We start from the raw sequence: 12,827 nt of genomic DNA on the forward strand, positions 1-12,827 counted from the left end.
CTAATAGGTTAGCTACTTTCCAGTGGTCTTGCCCAGACAGATCCTTTCTCCTCTGAGGAAAGGTGAGGTTTAGAGATGGACAAGTTCAGGATCAGATCCTAGCTTCCCTACTGAACAGTTGTGTGGCCTTGTGCAAATCACAACTTCTCTGTGGCTCAGTTTTCCTCATGTGTGAAATGGGGATATTATTTATCTTATAGGATTGTCATTTCTTTGTTTCTTTCACTTCTGCCTTTAACTAATAAAAAATAACAATGATATGGCCTGGCTGGTGTGCCTCAGTGGATTGAGTGCTGGCCTGAGACCAAAGAGTCACCAATTGATTCCTAATCAGAACACATGTCTGGGTTGTGGGCCAGGTCCCCAGTAGGGGGCGCTCAAGAGGCAACCACACATCAACGTTTCTCTCCCTCTCTTTCTCCCTCCCGTCCCCCCTCTAAAAATAAATAAATGAAATATTTAAAAAAAACAACAATGGTAGTCAGTCAGAATTGGTATGCAGGGTATTAGGGCCATGCTAGTGGTTTAAACATTGAAATAATTCCCAATTCCTGAGCCCTTTGACTACTGCCCACACCGTCTCTGGGGACCTTTCCTCCCTCCCACCCTCCCTGGGTGATTCAGCAAAGAAGGAGCTGCTGCCTGCCTTTCAGGAGACCTGTGGGCCTCTGCTCTATCCGATTGGCCAGTGTCTGTGTGGTACCAGTTGTTAATTGTTTAAATTAATAGACTTTATATTTTTAAAAGCAGTATTAGGTTTATAGAAAAAATGAGAAGAAAATAGAATTCTCATATGCCCACCCCTCTGCCCAACCCCAGTTTCCTCTACTATTAGCATTTTACATTAATTTGGTACATTTGTTTCAACTGATGAACCAATGTTGAAACAGCAACAATTATTGTTAACTAAAGTCTCCTGGTTTACATTAAGGATCACTTTCTGTGTTGTACAGAAGCTGTGCCAGACACACCTTGTTCTAGGTGCTTGTCACACAGCCTCACTGAATCCTCATGTGGTTTACATTTTAGCTAACAAGAGAACATGGAAATTTTGTTTCTTTGACAAGTCTGCAGCCCCATGGAATGTTTTAGTTGAATATTAGGATCATCTGGGAAGCTTCCTAAGACACACCAATGCCCAGGCCCCAACCCAGACAATAACACAGAACTTTTTATTGGGGTGGGGGGCGGGGAGTGGAGCCCAAGCACGACTCTTAAAGCCTCCAGATAGTCCTAACCTGCTGCCGGAAACAAGGACCACTGCTCCCAGCTCTGCCCTCAGATAAAGGTCTAGGGTCCAGCAATAGCTCTGGGACTTGGTAGAAATTCAGACAACGAGGCCCCACCCCAGACCCTGTGAACCAGAACCTGCATTCTAACAAGGCCCAGACAACCTGTGTGCACAGGAAGGTTGGAGACACAAAGATCTAGAGTGGAATTCCTGGTCTTCTGGAGGTTAGGGGTCCCATACAAATATGATGAGTGATGTCATGGGAACTTCCTACCACAGTTCACCCCTATGACAGCGAGTGGGCTCCTGCTCCAGGCCCATGTGGCTGGGCGTTAAGAGATTTTCCAGGATCTACATGGAGAAAAACAAAAGATGTGTGTTGTAACATCACCTCTGTATGTCACTATGTGCATAAGTGCACAGAAGGAAAGAGAAGATTTTGTTTACTTTTTCTATTTCTGAATTTTAAAAATATATAAGAATAAACATTTTAAACATATTTAAAATTTTGCATAGAGCCAGCCCCCTTGCCCCTTCTACTATGTGAGGGCACAGCAGAAGTGAGCTCTCACCAAACACTGCATTTGTGTTCATTTTGGACTTCCCAGACTCCAGATTGTGAGAAATAAATTTCTATTGTTTATAAGTGGCCCAGTCTGTGGTGTTCTGTTAGAGCAGTATAAATGGACTAAGACACAAGGTATATAGGGAATTTGATTGTCACTTGGATAATTTGCTATAAATACTTGAATGCAGAAGACACAGTAACATTTTATTTTGTATAGGGAGAATTCTAAAATGGCTCCCTAAGATGCTGGTCTCGGGGCACACACACCTGTTCCCAGTTATTCAAACCAACAGTAATTTAGATGCTTCTGTGAAGGGATTTTGCAGATGTAAGTAAGGTCAGGTGGGCCAGGTTTAATCAAGTAAGCACTTTAAAAGCAGTGATTGTTTTTCCTGTGGTTGGGCACAGAAGATGAAGTCAGAGATACAAAGCGCGAGAAAGATTCGAAGTGCTGTTTTTGCATGGGCGATGAAGAGGGCTGCTTGGCAAGGAGAGTGAGCAGCTTCTAGGACCTAAGAATGTCCACAGCTGATGGAGAACAAGGGAACAGGGCCTTGGGCCTGCCACAGCAAGGTAATTCTGCCTACTCCAGGAAAGAGTGTGGAATTTGGCTTTTCCCCAGACCCCCCACACAGCTCAGCTTATACCTTGATTTCAGCCTTGTGACATTCTGAGCAGAGAACCTAGCCACGCTGTCCTTGACTCCTGACTTACAGAACTGTAATTTAATAACTGGGTGTTGTTAAAACCCTCTAAGTCTGTGGTAGTTTGTTATTGGTTTGGCAAAAAATCTGTTTAGATTTTTCCATAAAATAAAAGACACAATTTTTTCATTTTCACCAATAACTTTATTGATTTGAATATTTTGAGTATGTTGGCTATCTCCCACTATTGGCTTCTAGTGGGTAGAGGTCAGAGGTGCTGCTAAACATCTTCCAATGTGTACAACAGCCCCACAGCAAAGAATTACTTGACCAAAATGCTAATAGTACCAAGAAACTTTCAAAGACCATTTTTGACATGTTCTATCAGTCACAGTACTTCTCTATACACTACACAAATATTTTATTTTTGTGTTCAAGTTGCATTTCTACCCTTCTTGAAAAAAAAACCCTAAAATGCTGAAAATGTGTATTCTACCAAATTCAATATTAAAATGATTGCACAGAATTTCACCAAATTTGATAAGTTTTTTGAAAATGCACACTGAGCCCTGGCATCCATGTGGCTCAGTGGATTGAGCACTGGCCTGCAAACTGAAAGACTGCAGGTTCAGTTCCCTGTGAGGGCACATGCCTGGGTTGCAGGCCAGTTCCCTATTTGGGGGTGTGCAAAAGGCAACTCATCTGTGTTCTCTCCCTTTCTTCCTCCCTCCCTTCCCCTCTCTCTAAAAGTAAATAAATAAAATCTTAAAAGAAATAAATGCACGTTGATATGACAGCTGCAAAATTATTTCAAATGAAGTTAAAGAACTAAGCACTACTAGAGCCATGTTACAGAAAAAATGCTAAATGAACTTTTTGGCCAATCCAATATACAGCAATGAAAACTAATTCATCATTTAATTAGAAATAAAAACTACCATTTCATTTCCTTTTTCAGGGCAAGGTATGGACTAATTCATGATATTTATGAGCCCTTATGAAATTTTAAGTGAACATATTCTATTTTATAGTTCACTAATTAAAGGCAAATGGGGAAATATAAACACATTTTATATTAACATTTTCTTCAGGGCAGGACATTGACATTTAATTCCCCTGGGAAATCTACTTTAATAAATTAATCCTGAAACAAACAAACAAATAAATGTACAGTCAAAGCTTAACACATAGACTCAAAATATTTGATGATTTATTCACTAGAAAATGATTATGGCTATCAGGACAGAAAATATTCTCAGTTTCTCTACAAATAATTATAAGAATTTTACAGTTTTCATAGATATGACAACATCCATCTCATTAACTACTGCAGCTTACCGACTTGGGTGCATCACGTCGATTATTCATCCACCCAGGGTCTGTGTTGGTGAGGCTGAAAGTCATTACTCCCGGTGATTGATATGAGTCATAAAGCTGTGATGGATAGCTAGGAAGTTTTACGGATGCATTAAGCCTGTAGCTATTGTCAGACACATTTTTAATTTAAATTTGGAGGTGATTCATTTGAATTTCTGCATACCTACCAGTGGCTCTCAGATAAAAGAACACTGAAATGGAAAAATACAGACCCATTTATAATATAGTGTAGTCTCAGACAAAGCAACAATTTGAGTTTAGTCTCAACTGAGGCAACCTCCAGTGATTAGAACTCATATCCAGGATGATAAAGCTTTTATTTACTAGGCTGGTATTTACAGCAAAGCTGTGCAACCTTGAACTAGTTTTAAGCCTCTTTTCTTCTAAAATAGGAACAAGAAAATTAGAATATCTGAAACTTTCTCCTGAGGTGTTATGGGAATTAATTTCTTCTAAAAACAGCATTGGGAGACTAAAGGAATGGGGTAGAAAACCAAATCATCACAAATATTAAGATGAACAGCTCACCAAATATTTTTTACTTATAATGTTAAATTATGGCTGAAAAAGAAAATTCTTGACAATAAATGGTGAAGGTATTTCTTACAGTAACTAGCATGAAGTTACTAAAATACTAAAAAAGAGTAACCTAAGAGGAGTCTCATAGCCCCTTTAAAAATTAAAATAAACTTTTGTTATAAAAATTTTAAACATAAAATTTTCAATTAAAGGAATAATGTAATGACCTTCAAGTACTCATAAACCACCTTCAATGATTATCAGCTTCTTTCAAATCTTATTCTTGTTTTATCATCCCAGACTAGTTTGAAGAAAATAGCTATTTCATATTATCATATAGTTCATTTCATTTAGATAAAATGGGGTCAAACTAAAAAAGTTACTGCATTTATTAATCACTAGTCACTTGAACCAATAAAAATAAATTAGAAAACCAAAAATTGGTAAAGAAAAGAACAGTACAGAACCAAGAGTTTCTTTTGAAATGTAGGGAATAGTCATGTAGGCAGTAGTGAAGTTTTATTTATTACATTACAATCCAGAACAATGTAAGGTACACTACTAAAGAAACAACAAAGTCTTCCAAGGCAGAAAAAATGCTCTGCTTTTGGTAAATTTTAACTGTTGGGATTATAGCTACTTTAAATTTTAGCTTCAAGGATCCATTTACTTCATGGATCATACATCTAATTTACTTGTTTATGAATGTTTCTTACCTGATTTTAGCAACTCTAATTTATAACACTTAAAATCATCACAGTCCTAAACTGAATGCATCTTGTGTGTTAGACAGTAGGGGCTGCCCACTTCCTCCTACACTGTCTTGAAAATGTTTTCATAGCACATTTTAGGATGGTCTTTCTATTCTTAATAGAACATATTTAACAGTGGCTTTAACTTGAAAAATTACTTACTGAGGTTTTATGTGCTTAAATATGCTCTTTCTATCTTGAAGTCAGTTTTGTATTAAGAAGATTTTATTTATTTTTAGAGAGAAGGGAAGGGAGGGTGAAAGAGAGGGAGAGAAACATCAGTGTGTGGTTGTTTCTCACGTGCCCCCTACTGGGGACCTGGCCTGCAACCCAGGCATGTGCTCTGACTGGGAATCGAACTCGTGACCCTTTGCTTCATAGGCCCGTGCTCAATCCACCGAGCTATACCAGCCAGGGATATCTTGAAGTCAGTTTAAATCTTCCTTCCACATATAAGGATTTCCAAAATAGTTACCGAAATCAAAATGATAGGAAATAGTTAAAATTTATATGGAGACTAGTGTGGAGGAGCCTGCTGTTTCATAAAATAAGTGCCAAGATAACATTTAAACTAGAAGTCAGATCATGGTCAAGACTGAAATAGTAAATCACATAAATAGCAACGAAATCCACACAGGTGACCCTGGCTGGTGTGGCTCAGTGAATTGAGCCAGGTATCCAGTAGGGGGCATGTGAGAAACAACCACACACTGATGTTTCTCTCCCTCTCTTTCTCTCTCCCTACACCTCTCTCTAAAAATAAATAAATAAAGTCTTAAAAAAGACTTCTGTTTGCTTTACTTGAACCTCCTGATTTTATACTTAAAATTATTTAGTAAAGCATGCTATGATCTCTGATTAGTGTGGGTTTGATTTGACAATCCAGTGATATATATGACTTATTTTCTCTCAGGGGTGGGGTAAGATGTGTGAAAAAATTCAACTCGCCCATTCCAATCATTTAATGGCTTAAAATACAGTCCCCTTCAGGATAATCAATTTTTTAAGTAACATGCTTTATTATTTTATGATATTATTCAGTGCCATTATTTTTTAGCTGGATTTTTCCTTATTAATTGAGGTGACATTTGTTAATGAAAATACAGATTTCAAGTGTACAATTCAATGACACCTCATCTGTATATTGCATTGTGTGTTCATCACCCAAAGTAAAATCCCCTTCTGTGTTGGATTTTACTTTGGGTGATGAACACACAATGTTGGACCCTCTTTATCTTTTACTACTTCCCTCCCTTTCCCTCTGGTAACCACCATACTGTTCTGTGTCTACCAGTTTTTGTTTATCTTGCTTGTTCACTTGTCACTTTCAGTTTTATATCCCACATATGAGTGAAACCATATGGTTCTTTACTTTTTTCATCTGACTTATTTTGCTTAGCATGATATTCTCAAGATCTATCCATGCTGCCACAAAGAAATGGTGGTTTACTTACTCCCCTCCAACCACAGAAGTTTGGTTCATAACAGGAAAGTAGAAATAGTTTTTAGGCCACTGTAGTGTATGACATACATAGGTGACATGCTGTTTCTTATGCAAAGGGTTTGATTTTAACAATAAGTAGAGCAATGCATGAGCATCATTAGGTCAATCTCCAGGCATGTGCTGAGTTAAGGGAGAGAATCATTCTTGTCTTCTTTTCTAAAAAAGATTTTATATATTTACTTGTAGAGAGAGGGGGAAGGAGGGACAATGAGAACAAGAAAAATATTGGTGTGGGAGAGAAACCAATCAGTTGCCTCTCACATATCCCAAATGGGGACCTGGCCTCACCGGGAATCGAACCAGTGACTTTTGGTTTGCAAGGAAAGCACCCAACCCACTGACTCACACCAGTCAGAACCCCTGTCCCTTTCATATATGAAAATTAGAAAGGTACACAGAGCAACATATAACATATGAATTTCATGTTGCTCTCTTCCTCAGAATGTCAATCAGGTAGTTACCCTTTTCCCATTCTTTTTTTTCTAAGAGCTAGAGACTAAATTTTGTATGTCCAATGTTATGTGAGCACCAGTCCAGGTGAAAAGATATTTGGTGGAACAGAGCCAAATTCAAACATTTCTCCTTTAAGAGTTACTTATTCTTAGAAATTAATCATTTAACTTGCATTTGAAGCAAAAATGAGTAGTATAAAATAAAATTTTGCTCAGAAGGTATTTAGTATTTAGGTTAGACATTACAAATTGGTGTGTTTACCTTACAAAAGTTAGTTTAGTTTTATCATCTAACCACACCTCACTGGAATTTTGGTAATAGTTTTCTATCTAGATATTGCTGAATCCAAATTTTATTTCTGCATTTGTGCCCTCAACATTTTGGCCCTTTGGTTTCTTCCTGGGGATTGCAGGAGGATGACAGGCTAATCTTCTCATGGCTTGAGATGTAGAAAATCAATTTATAAGGTTGTACAAATTCTTATAGTTGAATTTTACTTTTTTCCTGAATTCTCTTCCCATAGTATATGCATCCTATGATTGTGTAGTTTGTTATGGACTATGCCTTACAGAGTACACTTCTAGAAATTGTACCATACTATTTTCTCATCTCCTATTTGCATTTTCTGCTCTTTCTACCTAGCACACATTTCTTATATTATTGTGGTCTATTGCCAGTGGACTTTTCCCTTCTGCTTGAGTTCCTATCATCTGCCTTAAAAGCTCTTTTCCTTCTTTGGTTTTATTCTTCCACAGTTGGTGCCTGAAGGCCTTTGAGAATATGAAAGAATCAATTTTTGACAGATGATCTAAGAAAATCACAATCCCTGGCTTTTTTAGCATTTTGCCTTTAGTCTTTTTCTGCCAATCAAAAGTGAGTGATACAAACTTACATCCTTTAAAACCAGATGGATTCCATTGGAGGAAGCCATCCCATGTTATCATATTATGTTTTTAGGTCATTCATGAAAGGCGCGATCTGCCTCTCTATTGTACTTTTTGCTTCCAGTTCTTTCCTCATCAACCTGGAATGCTGCAAGATTAATTTTTCTGAGACTCAGACGGTGGTGATTTTCAGTTTCAATGCTCAGAAAGAGAAATCAGCTTCTCTACACGGAGGGTATAAAATTTATACCCTGCGACTTGGCATTCAGGACCCTATGTTCACCTTGCACTGACCTTAACCATAACCTGCCTTTCAGCACCGCTTCTCCCTTCTCTCTTTTATGTACTCTTTCACCAAATCACTTCATCCCTCCCTCTTCTTCAGCTTCAGGGGCTTACTTTGTTAGCTTCTACCTGGACTCTACATTCTTTTAATCTCTTAATGATCTGTGTCCTCTTTATTTTTCATAATTTATTTTAAATAGATCTGTTTTCCTAAGCTTGAAATTATCTGATATTGATATTCTTCCCAAATATTTGAAACAAATGTACTCTAAAGTCCTCATCTTAAAATCCATTGCATGTATTACATTTTATCTTGAACTTTGTCATTCATGTTGATTCATTAAAAATTGAAAATCTAACTTAAGTCAAACACAATTTTGGGATCTAGTGATAAAGCAGTTAAAGCAGACAAAAATCTTCACCTTCATAAAGCTTACCTTGTAGTGTTATAACTGCCTAAGGAAGGGAGTCTTAAAATGTAGAGTTATTATTACTCCCACTGGTAGTGAAGAGAGAAGTTCAAATGTCAACACATTTAGGTACTCCTAATGTTTTACAAAAGCAAAAATAATTGATTCTCCTTAAGAAATGCTGCTTAATGACTGAAAATTGTGATAATTCTTGATGCCACTCTATTTGTTATACTAAGAAATACAGACAAACTTGAGGCTCGTACTGACTTAGGACAGATGAATTAGTGAAGCATAAGTTCCTATCTGTGAAGAGAAGAACAAGAGAACAGCATAAAAGGACTGCCAAGGTCACCAGGGAGACCCCCACAGACTGGTGTGCATCCTGCTATTCCAGGTTCTACGATGAGATTCTATTCAACTCCTCAGCTTCCCCAAGATAAGCAGTGGAGGTGATGACCCATCTGTGTTCTTACCCTGCTGCAAGAGGAGCCATGACCTAATTTTCACTGTCCAACCACTTCTTTGTTTGCCCTGGTACGAAGGAAGAGGTTGGTGAATGGTGCTATTTCTCCTTCTTTGTTAATAGGAAGCTCAAAAAACAAAATTTTTTCTCAAGAACATGGGTGAATTTTGAAATAAATATTTCTCCCTTCTGTTTCCCCTCTCAGAGTTCATCAGGATTATTTACTTTTTCAAATCTTACTGTGTGTGAATTTATATTAATGATAACAATCAAGATTTCACTCGGCTCATATAGGATCTCCTCCTATTTCAGAAATCTCCTATCTCCAAATGCAATATTTTTGGAGTCCCTGATGAATATATCATATGTTTCAATTGAAAGATTGGTTGGATGATTATATGTTATGTAGTGGGCAGTCTTTTTTTCATATATTGTTCATTTACAGTGGTCCACCTTTCACCCCCTTGTTCACCACGACCTGTCCCAGAGTCAATTCCTTCCATGGTCTGTGCCCATGAGTACTCTATTCATGTTCCTTGGCTTGTCCCTTTCACTTCTTTCCCCTGTTATCCCCCACCCCCATGCTCTGGTATCAGTCAGTTTGTTCTTTATTTCCAAATCTCTGATTCTATTTTGTTCATTTATTTCTTTTGTTGATTAGGTTCCACTTATAGGTGAGATCATATGGTATTTGTCTTTTCACCGCCTGGCTTATTCCACTTAGCATAATGCTCTCCAGTTCCATCCATGCTGTCACAAAGGGTAGGAGCTCCTTCTTTCTTCTGTGTAGTATTTCATTGTGTAAATGTGCCAGTTTTTCAATCCATTCATTTACCGATGGTCACTTAGGTTACTTCCAGCACTTGGCAATTGTAAATTGTGCTGCTATGAACATTGGGGTGCATAAGTTCTTTTGAATTGGTGTTTTAGGGTTCTTAGGGTATAATCCCAGCAGTGGAATTGCTGGGTCAAAAGGCAGTTCCATTTTTAGTTTTCTGAGGCAATTCCATACTATTTTCCACAGTGGCTGCCCCAGTGTGCATTCCCACCAACAGTGCACTAGGGTTCCCTTTTCTCCACAGCCTTGCCAGCACTTGATGATTTATTAATGATGACCATTCTTCCAGGTGTGAAGTGGTATATCACTGTGGTTTTGATTTGCATTACTTTAGTGGCTACTGATGCTAAGCATTCTTTCATATGTCTCTGGGCCCTCTGTATGTCCTCCTTGGAGAAGTGCCAGTTCAGGTCCTTTGGCCATTTTTTAAAATTTGATTATTTGTCTTCCTGGTGTGGCATCATGTGAGTTCTTTATATATTTTGGATATCAAACCCTTGTCTGAGGTATCATTTGCAAATATATTTTCCCATGCAGTTGGTTCTCTTTTCATTTTCTGCTGTTTTCTTTAGCAGTGAAAAAGTAAAGTCCCATTTGTTTATTCTTTCTTTTATGTCCCTTGCTCTAGGGCACATATCTGTGGAAATATTGCTGCATGGAATGTCTGAGATTTTCCTGCCTATGTTCTTCTCTAGGATTTTTATGGTGTCATGACTTATATTTAAGTCTTTTATCCACCTTGAATTTATTTTTGTGTATTGTGTTTACACTTGGTGATTGAGTTTAATTTTTTTTTTTTGCACATTGCTGTCCAGATCTTCCAACTCCATTTGTTGAAGAGGCCATTCTTACTCTATTTTATGCTGCTGCCCTCTTTGTGAAATATTAATTGACCATAGAGACTTGGGTTATTTCTGGACTCTCTATTCTGTTCCATTGGTCTATGTATCTGTTCTTATGTCAGTACCCCACTGTTTTGACTACAGTGGCTTTATAATATAGTTTGTTATCAGGTATTGTGATCTCTCGTACTTTGTTCTTTTTTCTCAGAATTGCTGTAGCTATTCTGGGTTGCTTATGGTTCCATATAAATTTTTGAAGTGTTTGTGAAATGTGTTATTGGTATTGTTCCTGTAGTTTTCATAGATGTAGGGTGAGGTTGATTATTTGAAATGTTTCTGTATTTTTTAGGTAGGCCTGTATTGCTATGAACTTCCCTCTCAGGACTTACTTCACTGTGTCCCACAGGTTTTGGACTGTTATGTGTTCATTTTCATTTTTTTCCAGGAACTTTTTAATTTTCTTCTTGATCCCATTTTAACCATTCATTGTTTAATAACATGTCATCCAGTCTCCTTGTATTTGACTTTTCTGAGTTTTTTCCTTGAGGTTTCTTTCTACTTTCAAGCCATTGTGATCTGAAAAGATGCTTGATATGTTTTCAATTTTCTTGAGTTTATTGAGGCTTGTTTTGTGATGTACCATGTGGTCTGTACTTGAAAATGTTCCACGTGCATTTGAAAAAAATGTACATTTAGCTTCTTTGGTGTGAAAAGTTGTGTATCTCAATTAAATTAATTTGTTCTAGAGTGATGTTCAATGCCACAATATCCTTATTGATTTTTTGCTTGGAGGATCTACCCATTGTTAATAGTTGGGTTTTAAAATCCCCTACTATGAGTATGTTGCTGTTGATATCCTTCTTGAAGTCCTCCAAGGTTTTCCTGATATATTTTTGTGCTCCTATTTTAGTTGCATATAATTTTACAAGGGCTATATCTTCTTGATTGATTGTCCCATTAAACATTATATACTGTCCTCTTTTGTCTATATTTATGGACTTTGTTTTGAAATTTATTTTGTGTGATATAAGTATTGCTATCCCAGCTTTTTTTCATGTCTGTTTGCTTGGAACATTTTTTCCAACCCATCACTTTCAGTCTGTGGAGGTCTTTTGTTCTGAGGTGGATGTCTTATAGGCAGCATATACGTGACTCATGTTTTCTTATCCAGTCAGCTACCCTATGGTTTTTGATTAGAGCATTTAATTCTTTTACCTTTAAGGTTATTATTGATAGGTACTTACTCCTTGCCCTTTTTTCCACTTTATACTGTGTTCCTCTCTCTCTTTCTTCTTTCTTCATCTTCTTAAAGCAGTCGCTTGAGCTTCTCTTGCAATGCTAGTTTGATCCAAGTATGTTCTTTTCACCATTTTTTTTTCTGGGAAGCTCCTTATTCCATTTTAATGAGAGTCTTGCTAGGTAGAGTTGTCTTGATTGCAGGTCTTTGCTTTGATTACTTGGAATATATCTTGCCATTCCCTTTCAGCTTGTAATGTTTCTGTTGAGTAATAAGCTGCTAGCCTTATCGGAGCTCCCTTGTATGTTACTAGCTGTTTTTCCCTTGCTGTCTTTATTATTCTCTCTTTGCCTTTAAATTTTGCCATTTTTATTATCATGTGTCTTGGAGTAGTCCTCTTTGGTTTCACCTTGACTGGGTCCTGGGGGCAGGTCAGCTAAAGTCCTAATGCACTTTAAGATCCACCTCCACCTGCTGGCTGCCTGTTAGTCTCAGTCCCTAAAGAGCCTCTGGTGGTATTTGAGTTGCATGAGGTAGGTTCTCAGTGAGTTACCAGGTATGGGTGAACTGTTTTTACCAGAGTGGTACAGGTAAACACTCAGTGCCAGTGCTTGTCCTGTGGCCACTCGAGAATGTTTGAGGGTATATAAAATCTAGCTTCCTCCTGCTGGGTGCTTGCTCACCTTTGTATATAGTGGGGTCTTGGGGAATCATCAGAGTGAGGCCAGCAGAGCTTATCAGGCCCAAACAGACAAAGATTTGGCCATGTGAAGGGAGGGCTCTGTACCAATTGGGTGTGCAAGGAAAGAATGACCCC

Source organism: Phyllostomus discolor, chromosome 1 (assembly GCF_004126475.2).
Source record: "Phyllostomus discolor isolate MPI-MPIP mPhyDis1 chromosome 1, mPhyDis1.pri.v3, whole genome shotgun sequence".
Taxonomy (NCBI): domain Eukaryota; kingdom Metazoa; phylum Chordata; class Mammalia; order Chiroptera; family Phyllostomidae; genus Phyllostomus; species Phyllostomus discolor.